The sequence below is a fragment of the Hemiscyllium ocellatum genome, chromosome 7 (genome assembly GCF_020745735.1).
Source record: "Hemiscyllium ocellatum isolate sHemOce1 chromosome 7, sHemOce1.pat.X.cur, whole genome shotgun sequence".
NCBI lineage: Eukaryota > Metazoa > Chordata > Chondrichthyes > Orectolobiformes > Hemiscylliidae > Hemiscyllium > Hemiscyllium ocellatum.
Genome location: NC_083407.1, coordinates 88,390,811 through 88,409,606, shown reverse-complemented (window position 1 = coordinate 88,409,606; position 18,796 = coordinate 88,390,811). Strand labels below are relative to the sequence as shown.

The 18,796-nt window shown below is 40.3% G+C and overlaps 1 protein-coding gene across 2 annotated transcripts in view; it reads left to right on the top strand.

Moving 5' to 3' along the window:
* LOC132817538 (diacylglycerol kinase beta) overlaps positions 1-18,796 on the top strand; it is a 519,975-nt gene that overhangs the window by 212,195 nt on the left and 288,984 nt on the right. The gene's annotated exons all lie outside the window — the stretch shown is intronic.

Below are 18,796 nucleotides of genomic sequence, written 5' to 3'. Positions count from 1 at the left end.
CAACCCCAGGGAAAAGACTATGCCTATTTATCCTAGCCATGCCCCTCATAATTTTGTTATCCTCTATAAGGTCACCCCTCTGCCTCTGACGCTCCAGGGAAAACAGTCCCAGCCTGTCCAGTCTCCCCTTGTAGCTCAAATCCTCCAACCCTGGCAACATCCTTGTCCATCTTTTCTGAACCCTTTCAAGTTTCACAGCATCTTTCCGATAGGAAGGAGACTAGAATTGCACGCAATATTCCAACAGTGGCTTAACCAATGTCCTGTACAGCCGCAACATGACCTCCCAACTCCTATACTCAATACTCTGACCAATAAAGGAAAGCATACCAAACGCCTTCTTCACTATCCTATCTACCTGCAACTCCAATTTCAAGCAGCTATGAACCTGCACTCCAAGGTCTCTTTGTTCAGCAACACTCCCCAGGACCTTACCATTAAGTGTATAAGTCCTGATAAGATTTGGCTTTCCCACCTCACATTTATCTGAATTAAACTCCATCTGCCACTTCTCAGCCCATTGGCCCATCTGGTCCAGATCCTTTTGTAATCTGAGGTAACCCTCTTCGCTGTCCACTACACCTCCAATTTTGGTGTCATCTGCAAACTTACTAACTGTACCTCTTATGCTCGCATCCAAATCATTTATGTAAATGACAAAAAGTAGAGGACCCAGCACCGATCCTTGTGTCACTCCACTGGTCACAGGCCTCCAGTCTGAAAAACAACCCTCCACTACCACCCTCTATCTTCTACCTTTGAGCCAGTTCTGTATCCAAATGGCTAGTTTTCCCTGTATTCCATGAGATCTAACCTTCCATGGAGTACCTTGTCAAATGCCTTACTGAAGTCCATATAGATCACATCTGCTACTCTGCCCTCGTCAATCTTCTTTGTTACTTCTTCAAAAAACTCAATTAAATTTGTGAGACATGATTTCCCACGCACAAAGCCATGTTGACTATTCCAAATCGGTCCTTGCCTTTCCAAATACATGTACATCCTGTCCGTCAGGATTCCCTCCAACAACTTGCCCACCACCAACGTCAGGCTCACTGGTCTATGGTTCCCTGGCTTGTCTTTACCGCCCTTCTTAAACAGTGGCACCACGTTTGTCAACCTCCCGTCTTTCAGCACCTCACCTGTGACTAACGATGATTCAAATATCTCAGCAAGATTGATTGAGGGACAATACATATATAATACACATATGTATTATGTATTATGTTTAAAATATGTTTATCAACATGTTTGCAATTTCATTATGTGCGCCACGCACAGAAATCTTACTCTCTCTCTATTAGAAGCTGAAATATTTGATCAGAAAGGCCAGCATTGGATCACTGGGATTTTCAAACAATAATCTGCATTTAATAAAAAAAAGTTAGAGGTGTTGAATTAATATTTTCCAATGAATTGGTTGTAATTGGATCACTGGAAAAGAAATTCTACATTATTGCAAAGGTCAGATTTGTAATTAGTTTGTTTTTGAGACAAACAGTAATGTGTTTGTAAGTGGCTAAAGAACTACACAGTGCAGAACAAACTGTGCAGAAAAGAAGGCCCCCGATTTAATTTGCAGTCTGTGCTGATTAGATCAGTAGAGCACATGTAATAGTAAAAGTAATTTCACCATCGCTGTTTGTATCTGCCATCCCAACTTTTCCTACTGGAGTGGACTGGGAGGACCTTTATGCTCAGTTGTGATGCCTGTTCATTCAAACAGACTGCTGTTTGGGAGCACACTTCAAGAATGGCCATTTTTGACAAGGTATTGGAGGATTCCTATTCACCATATTGTTGCAACATTTGGAGAAGGAGGAGGACACATGGAGGGAAGGAGAACAGAAACAACAGAACAATATTTATTCACGTTATCTAATCTAATTGAAATTGTTGAAGCAAGACTGCATGTGTGGAATTAAAGTCGACAAGTTAATTTTTTAATATATTGAATGTCCTCAAAGTTACTAGATTAGATTAGATTCTCTACAGTGTGGAAACAGTGTCGGCCCACACCGACCCTCCGAAGAGTAACCCATTTCCTTCTGACTAATGCACCTAACACAATGGGCAATTTATCATGGCCAATTCACCTGAACTGCACATCTTTGGACCGTGGGAAGGAACCACACAAACACGGAGAATGTGCAAACTCCACACAATCAGTCACCTGAGGCCAGAATCAAACCTGGGACCGTGAGGCAGCAGTGCTAACCACTGAGCCCCTGTGCCACCTGATGGTCTTATCTTGAGATATGACAGCTCTTTCCGTATCATGATCTACCAGTTGTGAAAACAGCATTAACCTAAAATGAGTTTTACACTTTGGTACTATTGCTGTATAATTGGTGTAATTAATGCATACTTTGTTCAAATATGAGCCTTTACCTAGTATCTGTCAATCTTTTGGTCAGGTTTCCCAATCCATCCTTGCCAATTCATGACTCTTGCCCTCATAATTCCATTGTTAAGGGACTTGTTAGACAACTCAGAGTAGCAGGAGACGTTTTGGAGCTGGGAGAAAAGGAAGACATCTGTGATATTTGAAGTTTGCGAGAAAAGGAACACTGCATGGGTAATTCTGATTTACATTGAAGAGGCTGGAAAAAAAAGCAAGCGATAAAACCAAAGCTTTAATTGGCTAAATATTTTCAAAGTTTGCACTGAATTGTGGCATTATCACTGTGACAGTGTTACCTACTGGCAGGTCAGAGATGTATGAGTGGGTCTTCATGGCCTTCCAATGGTGCAGTATGTACCCCTTTAATGTTGACCTACTTCAAATAGTTTTTGCTCTTAACATTTGTTAATAAAGTAGCAACAGTACATCCACGTCAGTTGCAAGTTTAACTTTAGCCCTCATTTGTTAAAGACTCTGCATTTTGTAGCCTGCAAATGCTTATGACCATTTTCCCTGGTATTTAAGCTTAATACTGAAGTCTCTTTGTCCCAGAACCCCCACCCAGCCCCCATTCAACCTTGCATCCTTAAGCTTCCAATGCCTGCTATGAGCACAGGGCAGTACAGCTGTTCCTCTTGGTATGTTCCCCACCCTTATATCCACTCATGACCTTATCATCTATCCTTCATCTTCCTGACTCTAATTCCTGTCCAGTGTTCTAACATTATTGTCCTCTGTGTCCATTGCCAATATTAAATTTAACTGAAGCTTCCTTTTTGGCTTCTGTTCTGAATTTGCACTGAAATCCTGGACTCCATCATGTGGCAGAAGTTGACTTTGCAGGTAATCCTGGGACTGCACCAAACAACTTCTGTCAATGGAAGGAGCTCAATGAATCTAAAACTACATTGGTTAAATGTTTTTAACATTTACTGTATTTAAATTGCCATTGTTTTTAATTGCCAAAATATATTATTTTATAGGTTACTTTAATTATTTAAGCGTTTAGGAATATATCACGTTAATTAAGTGTTCTAAATTTTTTCCATTAAGTCATGTCCTAAAGTTCCCAATCATACACTACCATTATATTAGTGATTCATTTTTCAAATCTTTCTGCACGTTTGTCACAGTATTTGAATCATTTTTTTGAAGTGAGTAATGTCCAAAGGAACCTAACTTCACTTCTAACATTGGTTCCAACAGGAATCTTGTTTAGCTTAAAGTTTGTTTTCAGGAGCCACAAATTCAAGTGAAGTGAGATTTTCATACCATTACCATCAATTACAAATTCTTTCTATTCACAAGCCTTTTAGTAACTGAATAAGTAGTTTGAAAAATAGTTTGCATTCAATAAAAGTCGAGAGTGCATTGCTGGAAAAGCATAACAGGTCAGACAGCAACCGAGGAGCAGGAGAATTGACGTTTCAGGCAAAAGTGATGCCTGAAACATCGATTCTCCTGCTCCTCGAATGCTATCTGACCTCCTGTGCTTTTCCAGCACTACACTGTCAACTCTGAGCTCCACATCTGCAGTTCCTCACTTTCTCCTACATTTAATAAAAGCTTCTTTTCAAGCCACCTAATTTGTAGAGACAGGGGTTCCTCGTTTTAAATCATTTTACACCTCAAAAGTTATTTCTGATTTATGTACTCTCTCTTCATTTCAGATGTCATTTCTGCTATAACATCTCTTACTTCCTGGGTACATCTCATGTTATTGTGCTAATGACATCATAAGCAAGGCTATGTTTAATGTGCTGTAGGAATTAGCACCATTGTGACTGCGTGCTGCATTTGAAATTTTTTTTTTAACTGCTCAACTGGTGAAATAAACTTCTCTTTTAACGTGCTTTTTATATTTTTTTCTGTTTGTACTTGGAGAAGTATTGATGCAGACTTAGATTTTTTAGAAAAATTCTCTATACTATTGTACTTTAACTGTGCAGGTACTTTAATTGGGGAACTTTTAAGTGTAGTGTGTATTTCTTTAAAAATGTTTCTGCAAACAAGAAACCTCTTTTCTTCACTTGAACTTCCCTAATTTTATTTTGAGAGTTATTTCAACTTGCAATGCACGAAGTTGCACGTGTGGCAAAGTTTCTAACTAATGCGTTGGCTTTTCTGGGTAAAAATTGTCCACAGGAATCTAACTCTGGTTTTAACATGGACTCTTGTGGGAAGCCACATTTAAAGTCATTCCACTTGAGGACGCTATCTTCAGAAAAGCAACCCCGACTTTAAGTGAGAACAAGCTGTAACTTGAAGACTAAAGAGTAACAAGCCAATTGTCAGATGTTGATGCACAAGTGGGAATTAGCAAACAAAAATGATATCAGCTGAAAAATGAACAAAATTTGTGAAACAAAATTGGAATTTCGTATCAAATTGCTCTTGCTCATTTTCATCTATCTCAATTATTGACTTAAGCATTAGAATATCTCCAAACACTTAAATCAGAACAAAGTAGAAGCCTAGCTAACTAAGAATGTGCTACACAATAAGGAAGAGCATCCATTAAATTGAATAAACCATCTTTAAAAATGTCTTGCGTAATGAATTCATAATATCATATATTTTAAACTAGAAACCAAAAAGAAAAATTATAGTTAGACAGTTACATTATTTCATTACAAGTAATGATCCTGAACTTCACCATGTTGTAAATCAGTCACATATGTTATCCCTGAAAGAGTCACTGAACCCCAAGAGCTTGAAAGGTAAAAGAAATATGTGCAGTTGAAGCAGATATACTCAGATTATTTAATTTCAGTTGATACTGATAGAATTTTCTCACTGTATGGTATGATTAGTCTTTGCTGGTTCAAAAACAGCATTGTTGCACTCCTAATTGTTGCCTTTAATGTACCCTTTCTCATAGTGGAAATAATATCCATGTATGAGTGAATTATATCATTCAGTTACTTTGATCATGCACTTGATTGAAGTTGCTGCTCTCACTTTGTAGGGCATTGTTAGATTTTCCATTGTTATTCATTCTTGACAATGAGCTATTTTTTTCCCCAGGTGTTGATCTATACTTGGAGGAATTAAATGTTGGTGCTGCATAGTGCATTCATTTGTGATGCTTATGCTATGTTGCACTCATTTAGTACAAAGCAATTTGTGCTTTGGAGCAGAAGCTAAATAGGAAGACAGGTGTTTACAAAGTTTTGCAACAGTTGGTCTCTAAAGAAATTATCATGTGCAAAAAGCAAATCTTATATGAATTTTACTATGACTAAAATAGTGTGGCTTTGTATCAGTGTTACAATCAGATACGCAGATGGGAAAGAACCCTTTCTTGATGCTAAGTCTGTAGAGTATGGTAACCACATTTGATATAATCTATCACAGTCAGAAAAATTTTGTCTTGATACGTTCAATAAGAGGGAACTGATTGGGCAAAAATATACATTGTTCCTGTATGAAAATGTAGTGTTTGTCATTTGTTGTTTTAAATGATATTTGAAAATTGTCCTCTTTCTCAAAAGTTCAAGATTGTTCCCACCCCTCCTCCCACTTCATTACCAACCTGTGGAGAAATTAAATAGGTTATTGACAATGATGGAAAGCGTGCCAGGGGATTTACTTTTGTGTCCACTAACGTTTGAAAATGACGAGAATTCAGTTTGCTTTTCAAATAAATTTGTGCCAAGTTGCACCTTTTTAAGTTCCTCCATTCTAGTACCTTTGAAAAAGAGGAAAACAAGAGAAAAGAAAACGATAAAAAAGGCAAGAGGAAGGAATTATAGGAACAACTGATGGAAAGTGGAAGGCTAAAAAGACTGAAATTAAGTGCCTCTATTTTTTTCCACCTAAAGCCTTTCAGCTGTGGCTTGCTACAGTCATCGTTTTCTTGCTTGCTTTAGTCAGTTTTAGTAATCCCTCAGTAAACTATGTAGGACAAACAGGAAGAAAATCAGCCACCAGGATACACAAACACCAACTAACCACAAAAAGACACGACCCTCTCTCCCTCGTAGCCTTGCACACGGAGGAAAAAAACCACCATTTTGACTGGGACAACACATCTATCCTGGGACAGGCTAAGGAAAGACATGTCAGAGAATTCCTAGAGACCTGGTACTCCAACCACCTTGCCATAAACAAACACATAGATCTAAATACCATCTATCAACCCCTCAGAAAATGAACAGGAAATGACATCACCACAAACCCCAGGAACCCTATCCTGGACAAACCTATAAATAGAAAACAGGAGACAACAGCTTCGTTTCACTTGGAGGTCAACTGATGATGTTACCTAGCCAGGTAATAAAACGTCTGGATATCAAACCTACAGCTCAGCTAGCAAACCTATACACAAAACATAATTTACAAAATTACATGCAAAGATTGCATAAAACATTATTCAAGTCAAATCAGCATCCATGAACATCAACTAGCCACTAAGTGCCACGACCCTAATAGCCATACACACAGATGACAAGGGCCACAAATTTGATTGGGGCAACACCAAGATCATACAACAAACCAAACAGAGGACATCCAGAGAATTTCTAGAAGCATGGCATTCAATCCCAGACTCCATAAACAAGCACATTGACCTGGACCCAAAATACCAGCCACTACAACGACCAATCAGAACCGGCAACTGGAAGCAACAAAAGTGGAACCAAATAAATTTCAGAAGACACAATACAGCAGCACTTCACAGGAGGCTCCAAAGCACTGAGGATGTCACCTAGACAGGAGACGAAACGTCTGCAAATCAACTTCCCAGCTTAGTGAGTGTAGCCACAGCTATGTCAATCCAGACCTGTTTGGTTGAGGAGATTGTCCTCTTTCTTTCAGCCGTGGTCAAGCTCACCTCACTGCAAATCCTCAGATCACACAGCTCAGCCTTTGTAAGGCTAAAAGATATGGGTATTGTCTTCTCAGATTTCCTTTTCTTTGTCTGTGGTTGCTCTAACCTTAGAAGTCCAAATGATGGTGAGCACTTGAAACTTATACAGTGATCCCCTTGCTGGAAATCTCACAAGGTCAGGCAGCATCCATGGAGAGAGAGAGCAATCTAATGTTTCAAATCTAGATGACTCTTCATCAGTGATCCCTTTAATTGGAAATCCTTCTTTTGATACAATGAATATATGCATGTCCTCACTACTTAGATCAGGAACCCAGTATGTTGATCTTGCTGATTTGGAAAGGAGCCTAACAAAGCCCGCCCATTAGAAAGTTAGATTCCTGTCCTGAAAGTAGTCTTGCCATTCCAGCCCAGACTAACTCTTGAAGATTCCATTGTCAGAAATTCTGCAAATGTTTTTGGATTTTTTACAAAGTGACTAAACATATCCATAATAAACAACCACATAATTATTGGAGCATTAACAGAACTTGTCTGGTCCATATCAACTACAACTAATAAGTTACATAACTTATTCAGGTAGTAAAAGTCTGAAAATAGTGGAACTCACTCCAAAAAGATTTGGCATGTTAGTAACTGGCTGTACCTTTAATACCTAGAGATAAAGAAGGAAAGAGAGGTGACGAGACTGACAGATTTACGGAGGGAAACTGTTGAAAGTGGAAAATAAAAATGTGTCCTTCCCTTAATATATTTTTGTTTTAAAAATGTAAGTCTCTCCAACCAGGTTAAATTCCCCTTCATTAGAATTCCTCTCTGGAAAGCATTTTCTAATTTACTTTAAAGTCATAGTGCAATTGCTGTTAAGCGATTTAACAGTCTATCACAAAATGGAATCACCTTGTGGAGCTCCTAGCGCTAAAACCAACAACTATGCAGGGAGACTGTGAAATTAACAGATACAAAGAGAAAAGTTGTAGCTGGATAATTGGGAGAAATGTAAAGGGTGTGTAAAGGGTATAGTACATTGCCAACTCATACCCCTGATTGACACAGGATGAGACAAATCCAGTTCAGCAGAATAGATAGATCAACACATGAGAAAAAGCCTAACCTATAGCCCACTGGTTGACAGATCAGTTCAGGCAAGAGGAGAGTCCCTCAGACAGTAATTTGGCAATTAGAAAGAAAAAAGGATATTTAAACTGTTTGGAGACTGCAAATAAAACAGCGCTTTTGTTTTGAATGTATTGATCATCTAATATACTACACCATGTTTTTTACATCAAAGTATTGATGTGAAACTTGCTGTTTTTATTTTAATTTTACAAGTTGACCTACGCATTTAACAGACTTGAAGTACATTCGGGCAATGGGCAAATTTGCTCCCACACCCCAAATTGTCTGGAAAAAAATCACTCACTCATGGGAGTGAAAAACCAGATAGAAGTTTGTACCTGTGGAGTAAATTGAATGAAATGGTGAGGAGCTGTTTTTTCCTAAGTTTTCTGCTATCTAATAAGTAGGAAACTGGGAGGGGCACAATCACTTTTTGGAGGACTGGCAGGTGTTAGGTCAGTCAGTGCTGGAAGTAAGGGGATTGACAGAAGTATCAGGGCCCTGGAGGTTGAGGCCCAGAAAGCTAGGGAGAGTCGGGACTTGGGACCCAGTCCTTTTAGCCATGGTTGGGGAAACAGCAGGAATTGTTTCATGCCAAAACTGACATTTGCAGGGTCTGGACATGGGGAAAGGAGGGCATGGTTGAAGAGGAGGAGACTGCATGGGTGGTGATGGGATGACAATTAGCCTGTGTGTGAGAGGAGCTGTAAGTAGGGTGGGTGGAGATAGAGGAAAGCTTCAAGTGAGGACAGTGTGGATAGAGGGAGGTTGCAGAATGGTGGATGGGGAGGAAAGGATGATATAATGGACAGGGTTTGTGCTAGCAGGAGAGAAGGCCACAAAGAAGAGACAACAGTTTTAAACTTGCCCACAAAGAAACAGGAAATCTCAAACACTAAGGTAATGAACTATGTGCAAATGGATATGTTTTCTCGACTTTAAGGCTGTGTATGTTCAAGCTTAACTAAATTTGGGGATGGGAAAGCAGTGGATGCTATTTGAATGAACAGCGTCAATTATTAAATTTAAACTTGAAATTAAGTGCTTAGATGCAGTAAACATTTTCTGGTTCAAACATTCCAGCTTAAATGAATATACAATGGAAACACATTAACTGTCACCTCACCGATGTGGTAGGCATGTTTAGGATGATGACTTATTTGTGTGTGTAAGTGCTCATCTTTTATTCATTCAGGTGATTTGGGTGTCACTGGCCTGGGCAGAATTTATCGCCTGTACCCAGTTGCACTTGAGAAACTGGTGGTAATCAGTCACTTTAAAGCAGTACAGTCCATGTGATATAGGTATTCCCATAGTGCTGTTAGGAGGGGAGTTCAGGATTTTGACTTGGTGAACGGTGAAGAAACAGTGATATGTTTCATGCAAGGATGTTGTGTGGTTTGTAAGGGAATTTGCAGGTTGTGTAACAATGTACCTGCTGCTCTTCTCCTAGGTGTTAGAGGTCACCAGATTGAAAGGTGCTACCAGGGAAATGTTGGTGAGTTGTGCAGGGTGAGGGTGGTACATACTGCTGTTTTTGTGGATGTTGAACATGATAGGTGAGCTGCCAGTCAAGTGGCTACTTTTGTTCTGGATGGTAATAAGTTTTTTTTTGTGTTTTTGGAGCTGCACTTATCGAGGCAAATGAAGAGCATTTCAACATCCTCCTGATTTGTGTCTTATAGATGGTGGAAAAGCTTTAAAGAGTCAGAAGCTGTGTCCCTTGCTGCAGAGTCTGAAAATGGGACGCGTAAATGGGTGCTTAAAGACTGGTGTGGGCGCAATAAACCTAAGGGCTTTCTTGTTTGCTGTAAAATGTTTTTCATGACTTCCCGGCTTCTGACCTGCACTCATAGATGAAGTATTTGCATAGCTGGTCCAGTTTATTCTTTTTTTTCTGTCCATACTAACCCCTGAAGATGTTTATAATGATGTGTCAGTGATTTACTTTGTGCCAGGTATGATTTTTACCAGGAGAGAATTTTCCCTCTGATTTCCAATGACTCTAGTTCTCTTAGGGCTCCTTGATGCTACATTCAGACAGGTTTAGGATGAGAGGCGAAAAATTTAAAAGGGACCTAAGGGGCAACTTTTTCATGCAGGGGGCAATGCATTTCTGGAATGAGCTGCCAGAGGAAGTGGTGGAGGCTGGTAAGATTACAACATTTAAAAGGCATCTACATGGGTATATGAATAAGAAGAGTTTAGTGGGATATGGGCCAAGTGCTGACAAGTGGGACCAGATTAGATTAGGATGTCTAGTTGGCATGGACAAGTTGGACCGAAGGGTCAGTTTCTGTGCTGTACACGTCTGACCCTTGTGATGCCAAAAACAGGTGTTCTCAATTCTCTTGAGTTCAGCTCTTTGTCTATGTTTGGGCTAAGGATGTAATGAGGTCAGGAGCTGACTATACCTGGTGGAAGCCAAATTGAGCATCAGGTCATTGTTAACAAAATGCTGCTGTCAGCTTTGACAGTAGTCTTAGAAAGCAGTAATTGATTGGATTTGGCCAGCAAAACATAACTGGGAACTTTTTCACATTGTTAGAAAATTGCCAGTGTTGGAGCTGGATTGGAACAGGATGGCTAGGACTTTGGCCAGTTCTGAAGCACAGTTCTTCAATACAAATGCTGAAATGTCATCAGGGCTTAAAAACTTTTGTGGTATCCAGTGTCTGCACTTATATGGAGTTAATCAATTTGGCTAAAGGCTGGCATTCACAGAACTCAGGATCTCTGGAGATGGCTGAAATGGATCATCAAGTCAACTCTTCTGGACAAGATTGGACCAATTCTTCACTATCTATCAATAGGGCAGCACGGTGGCTCAGTGGTTCACACTGCTGCCTCACACACCAGGGTCCCAGGTTCGATTCAAGTGAGTGTCAGTGTGGAGTTTTTATGTTCTCCCCATGTCTGCATAAGTTTTCTCCGGGTGCTCTGGTTTCCTCCCACAGTCCAAAGATGTGCAGGTTAGGTGAATTGGCCATGCTAAATTGTCCACAGTGTTCAGGGATGTGTAGGTTAGGTACATTAGCCATGTGAAATGTGGGTTGTAGGTTAAAGAGATGGGTATGGGAGGAAAACCCTTTAGATGGTTGGACTTGTTGGGCCAAATAGCCTGTCTCCATATTGTAGATTTTCTATCGTGCTTTGCAGTGATGTGCTAGACTCCTCTATTACTAAGGATGGGGATATTTGTTGTCTTCCTCTAGTGTGTGGCAGGCCTGGAGAGCTTCGACCCAATGTATTAGCTGTGGAATCTCTTACACTTATCTATTGCATCTGCTTTCACCTGCACGCAAGTAATTCCGGTGGTAGATTCACCAAGTTGACACCTCATTGGTATGTCTGGTGCTGCTGCTCCTGGCATTCCCTCTTCAGCCAGATGATCGACCATGATTCAGTAAAGTGGGGAAATATGCTGGGCCATGAGTTCGTAGATTGTGCTGGAGTACAATTCTGCTGCAGATGACTGATCGTGCCTCATGGATGACCAGCCTTGAGATGCTAGATGTTCGAAATCTGTCTCATTCAAATAGTGTCACACAACAAAATAAAGGATGTCATCAGTTCAGACTTGCGACTTCATCTTCACAAGGACAGTGCAGTGTCACTTCTCCTGATATTAACACATGCATCTGCTCCCAGTAGATTTGTGAGGATGAGGCCAATTAAGGGTTTTTCCTTTTTGATGTATGTGCAGTCTAGCAGCTATGCCCTTTTAGGATTCATCCAGTTTGGTCAGTTGTGCTGTTGTTGAGCCACTCTAAATGTTGGATGTTGAAACCATCCATACACAGTATGTTCTGTGTCTTTGCCACCCTCTGTGTCCTGCAAATGACACTCAACATGCTTGAGCTGAGGAGATTTTCTTGCCCATGTTTGACCTGATATCTTGAGACTTCATGGGGCCGGAATCAATGTTGAAGATTCAGAGGGCAACTCCCTCCCAACTGTGTACCATTGTATTGTTACAAGTAGAGGGTCTCTCCGGTACATGTGACAGGACTTACCGAGGAATGCTTTTGGCTGTGTCAGGGATATTGCCCGTAAGGTATGTTTCTCTGAAAATAACTAAGTCAGGCATTTGTTTGTCTCATCTGTGAGACAGCTCTCCAAATTTTGGTACAAGATCCTGGGTGTCAGTAGGAAGGACTTTGCAGAGTTGACAGGGACATTTATAGTGCCTTGGTCAATGGCATGTGGTTCATCTTTTTTCTTCATTCCTTCTTTCAGACTTTGCAGTAGTCACATATAGCTGAGTGGCATTCTAGGCCATTTTATAGGGTGTTTAAGAATCGACAACACTGCTTTGGACCTGGAGTCACATAGGCAAAAGTGAGGACTCCAGATACTGGAAATCGGAGGTCTACATTAGAGTGGTGCTGAAAAGCACAGCTGGTCAGGCAGCATCTGAGGAGCAGGAAAATCGACGTTTTGGGCAAAAGATCTTCATCAGAAATGAAGGCAGGGAACCTTCAGGGTAGAGAAATAAAAGGGAGGGAGTGGGGCTGGGGAGACGGTAGCAAAGATTACAATAGGTGGATGAGGTTAGAGATGAAGGTGATAGGTCAGAGAGGAGGGTGGAGTGGATAGGTGGGAAGGAAGATTGGCAGGTAGGGCAGATCATGAGAATGGTGTTGAGCTGGAAGGTTGGAACTGGGGTAAGGTGGGGGAAGAGGAAATGAGGAAACTGGTGAAGTCCACATTGATGCCCTGGGGTTGAAGAGTTCCAAGGCGGAAGATGAAGCATTCTTCCTCCAGGCGTCAGGTGCTGAGGGAGCGGCGGTGGAGGAGGCCCAGGACCTGTAGGTCCTTGGCTGAATAGGAGGGGGAGTTGAAATGTTGAGCCATGGGGTTGATTGGTGCGGGTGTCCCGGAGATTTTCCCTAAAGCGCTCTGCTAGGAGACTTCCTGTCTCCCCAATGTAGAGGAGACTGCATCGGGAGCAACGGATATAATAAATGACATTGGTAAATGTGCAGGTGAAACTTTGATGGATGTGGCAGTCTCCTTTGGGGCCTTGGATGGAGGTGAAGGAGGAGGTGTGGGCACAGGTTTTGTAATTCCTGCGGTGGCAGGGGAAGGTGCCAGGATGGGAGGGTGGATTGTTAGGGGTCGTGGACCTGACCAGGTAGTCACGGAGGGAACAGTCTTTGCGGAAAGCGGAAATGGGTGGGGAGGGAAATATATCCCTGGTGGTAGGGTCCGTTTGGAGTTGGTGGAAGTGTCAGCAGATGATGCAGTTTATGCGAAGGTTGGTAGGTTGGAAAGTGATGGGGGGGGCGGTTTCTCTCCTTGTTATGGTTGGAGGGGTGGAGTTTGAGGGCAGAAGTGCAGGATGTGGATGAGATGCATTGGAGGGCATCTTCAACCATGTGGGAAGGGAAATGGGAGGATTTGAAGGAGAAATTGTTAAGGGTGAGGACCAGTTCAACCAAATGAATGAATGTATAGGCCAGGTCAGGTGTAGATGGCAGATTTTCCTGCAGGAGCTAAGAACAAAAATGTTGATACTCAGTATCAGCTAAGCATAAAATAATGGCAAGTTTTGACTGTAGCCATTATTCATTTACAAAATACTGGCATTTTTTTTGTGAAGAATAGATATAAGTTGTGAATGAGCAGAAAATGATGGGCAATGTGGACTGCTCCGCTATTGATGTCAATGTTTATAATCAATCTGCCTAAAACTCAAGAAATTGCTGGATTTGTGTGTAAATGCATTTAAACTTCCTGGAGAAAATTATAATCCTGACAAGTCATTCAATCTTGAAGGCCCAGGGTGAGGTGATACAATCTACTGGCACTCATTCTAATAAATTGTAATTTAGCCCTAAAGATTTTAAGATTTTTTAAATACATGAATTTATTTTCCTTTAGTCTGTGTTTTTATCTCTCTATTTAATTTGTATTACTCTTTTTCTTTCAGCATTTGACTCTAATTCACTATTTTAGCTTCTCTGTCAATTGCTCAGTTTATTTCTCTATCTTAAATTTCATTGTCTAAGGAGACAAGCTGTGAGCTGATTCATTTGCCAATCTTCCACATGTTTCATTGATCTCTCCACGCTGCTATCAACCTGCAAATCTGTCACAAAGATAATTGGAACCAGTTTGTATTGAGGAGGGGTGTGGGGGTGGAGGGAGAAAATGCAACACATCAGTGTAATGCACCCCATCAGTAACATCCAGAATATTGTCATGCTATGTTGTGACACTGCAGAAAGATGAACTTGCATATTCATAATACCTTACCACATTTCTCAGCAATACCTCATCACTTCATCTACAATTAATTACTTAGAAGTGCAAAATTATTTATTGTGTAAGCAAACACACAAGTGCACTCCAAGATTTCACAGCAGAATGACCAGGTTTTTTTTGTTGGTGATGATGGTTAAAAGGAAATATTTGTCAAAATAACTGAGAGAATTCCACTGTTGCAAATATGCCTTTGGGTAGACAATAAATATGTTTATGAAGGATAGCATTTCCAACAATGCAATGCTGTTCGATTACTTTCAGAAAATTGTCAGCTGAGGCTACATACATGAGATAAACAAGTTTGATTTGATTTGGTTGTGCTTAATGTCTTCTTTATCTGGATTTTTTTTTGCAGTGTGTACATAAGTTGCTATGATATGAGGAAAGGCATTTGGTCCATTATTATTAGACCGTTATAATTCCTTCATCTAGAAATGTTCTGTAACTTTCTTCATTGCTGGCAATGTGTAATTGCATTTTACTAGTTTGACCATGTGTCCTTACCTTACCTTCCATAGTTTTAAAGAATCTGTGTTCTGTGTGCACTTCCCTTCTCAATCAAATATAGCATTACAGATTATTTGCTTACTCCTATAACTATGATATGTAGCTTTTATACCACATCTCAGATGCTTCCTTTTTAGGTTCATGATCTCAAATACAGTAGGAGTCATAGAGATGTACAACATAGAAACAGACCTTTCGGTCCAACCCGTCCATGCCGACCAGATATCCCAACCCAATCTAGTCCCACCTGCCAGCACCCAGCCCAAACCCTTCCTATTCGTATACCCATCCAGATGCCTTTTAAATGTTGCAATTGTACCAGCCTCCTCCACTTCATCTGGCAGCTCAATCCATATACGTACCACCCTCTGCGTGAAAAAGTTTCCCCTTCGGTCCCGTTTACCTCTTTCCCCTCTCACCCTAAATCTATGCCCTCTAATTCTGGAGTCCCCCCTCCCCCCGCCCCAGGGAAAAGACTTTGTCTATTTATTGTATCCATGCCCCTCATGATTTTGTTAACCTCTATAAGATCACCCCTCGGCCTCCAATGCTCCAGGGAAAACAGCCCCGGCCTATTCAACCTCTCCCTATAGCTCAAATCCTCCAACTCTGGCAACATCCTTGTAAATCTTTTCTGAACCCTTTCATGTTTCACAGCACCCTTCTGATAGGAAGGAGACAAGAATTGCGTGCAATATTCCAACAGTGGCCTAACCGATGTTCTGTACAACTCTCATTATCTCATTTCTGAAGGCTTCCCATTTTCCAGCTGTCCCTTTACCTGCAAACATCTGCCCCCAGTCAACTTTTGAAAGCTCTTGTCTGATACCTTCAAAATTGGCTTTTCTCCAATTTAGAACTTCAACTTTTAGATCTGGTCTATCCTTTTCCATCACTATTTTAAAACTAATAGAATTATGGGCGCGGGTCCCAAAGTGCTCCCTCACTGACACCTCAGTCACCTGCCCTGCCTTATTTCCCAAGAGTAGGTCAAGTTTTGCACCTTCTCTAGTAGGTACATTCACATAGTGAATCAGAAAATTTTATTGTGCACTTAAAAAGAATTCCTCTCCATCTAAACCCTTAACATAGACTGGGACTGCCATAGTGTTTGGAAAGTTAAAATTCCCGACCATAACCATTGTATTATTCTTACAAATAACCGAGACCTCCTTACAAATTTGTTTCTCAATTTCCCTCTGAGTATTAGGGCGTCTGTAATACAATCCCAATGAGGTGATCATCCCTTTCTTATTTCTCCGTTCAACTCAAATAACTTCCCTGGATGTATTTCCAGGAATATCCTCCCTCAGTACAGCTGTCATGCTATCCCTTATCAAAAACTCCACTCCCCCTCCTCTCTTGCCTCCCTTTCTGTCCTTTCTATAGCATTTGTATCCTGGAACATTAAGCTGCTAGTCCTATCCATCTCTGAGTCACATTTCTGTAATTGCTATGATATTCCCATTCCCATGTTCCTAACCATGCCCTGAGTTCATCTGCCTTCTTTGTTAGGCCTCTTACATTGAAATAAATGCAGTTTAATTTATCTTGTTCCTTTATCTTAATCTACCTTATTCTCTGCTTTGTCCCTGCCTGCTCTGACTGATTCGCTTCTTTTCTCAACTGTACCAGTCTCAGATTGATCTCTTTCCTCATGATGTCCCTGGACCCCACCCCATCACCTTTAATAGTTTAAATCTTCCTGAGCAGCTCTAGCAAATCTCCCTGCCAGTATATTACTCCCTTTTCCAATTCACTGCAATCTATCCTTATACAGGTCACTTCTATTCCAAAAGAGATTCCAATGATCCAACTATGTGAATTCTTCTCCCACACACCAGCTTCTCAGCCATGCATTCATCTGCTCTATACTGCTATTCCTACCCTCACTAGCTCGCAGCACCGGGAGTAATCCAGATATTACTACTCATTTTTAAATTCCTGCCAAACTCTGTATATTCTCTCCATTTTACCATCACGACTCAAATTATTGACACTTCATATACAGAATAATCACAAGTTTGATCCTGACACTCGAATTAAAGACTAGAAACGTTTACTACTTCCTGGAAAAGTGTCAGCAGTTAATAAGAAAAAAACAACATTTTATGCAGCCAGTTAATAGAAGTATAACTAAAGAGAAGTTTTACCTCTTGAAAGTATGACACCCAAAATAAAGTTAACTGCTTTTAATGAAAAACGTTTGATGTTGTTTGTGTAGAGAACTGACAGTAGCATTTAATTCAATAAAAATGAAAGTCAGTCTCCCAGTCTGCCCATAATTCATCTCTTGACAACATGCTGTAGTTCCGAAGTGGTGCTGCACGATCATCTGTATTGAACTCTGGAAAGTATTTGTGACACCACCTGACCTATTGACAGAATCCCAGTTTCCGGTGATGTGAAAGCTTTTTTAACAATCCAGTCACAGACTATTTCTTTCCTCAGATTTCCACTAAATGTTTACTTTTTCATGCATCCTCTCTTATTTGAACACTCCCTAACCAATTTAGTACCCTAATATATACTTACAGTTTATTGAGATGATAACTTGGAAAACAATGTGTTATGTTGATTACTAACTTATACAGACCCAGTGATCTACATAGAGCATAGTTGAAAAAGAGGCCCTTCACCACATAAATATTCTTTGGCTTCAATCATGCAGCTAGTCAGCAAGGTCATTTACAAAGAACAAGCAACACTGGTACAATTCTTCTGCATCAGTCGACTAAGTATTGCTTGGGAACGGAAAAATGCATTTACCAGGAAAATGAATTGTCAAAAATGTTTGCAGTACGTGAGTACAAATATCTGTAGTGTATTTGAACTAAAACATCTTTCAATCTGTTGGCGAGAACAGTTCAAGAATTTTTTAAAAAGTATTCCAGTGGCAGCTTATTTCTTCAACGATGATCTATCAGTAAAGAATTATGTGACATTATTTTGTTTGAAATAATTTTGATTCAAACAAAGCCAGAACAGGACCAAATACTGTACTAACAATGGTTCTTTCAACATGGTACCAGGAGCTAGTTTCTTGAGTATGAGAAAGTGGGTATTTGTTGCTGCTTGCAAGCTTATTTGGCTTTAAGAGAAAAGAATATTTTTGATAGCGTTTTTGTTTACAATTAAATATTTTATTCTTCACAATGTGTAATTTTAAAAAATGGTAATAGGTACACTCTACAATCTAGTATAATTACAGCAATGTGACTCACTGACAACTGATAGAATTATTATCTTTACATTTATGCATGCTCACACTAAATCACAGTATATCAAAATACATAATAGTGACATCAATATAATACTGGTGGGGGGGGGAACTGGTACTTTAACACACTTAGCTCATCTCAAACTCTCTTAGTCAGTCCACTACCATGATTATTAGGTCCACTTCATTTTATTGCAATAAATACCAGTGACAAAACCAGCATTTTCGAGACTATCAACACAAGGATTAGTATGCTTCGCACATTCCTTCAGCTCCTTATCCTTGCCTTAGGCCCATTTTATACATGTGCAGTAGAAAGCTGCTGTAAATCTATCTGTTCACCCTACAAACAGAGCAGGACATTGAGATACAAAGCAAGTATGGATCATTGTTCCTTCAAAGGTGCCCCAGATAAATATTTTTGATGTCCATTGAAAGAGGAGTA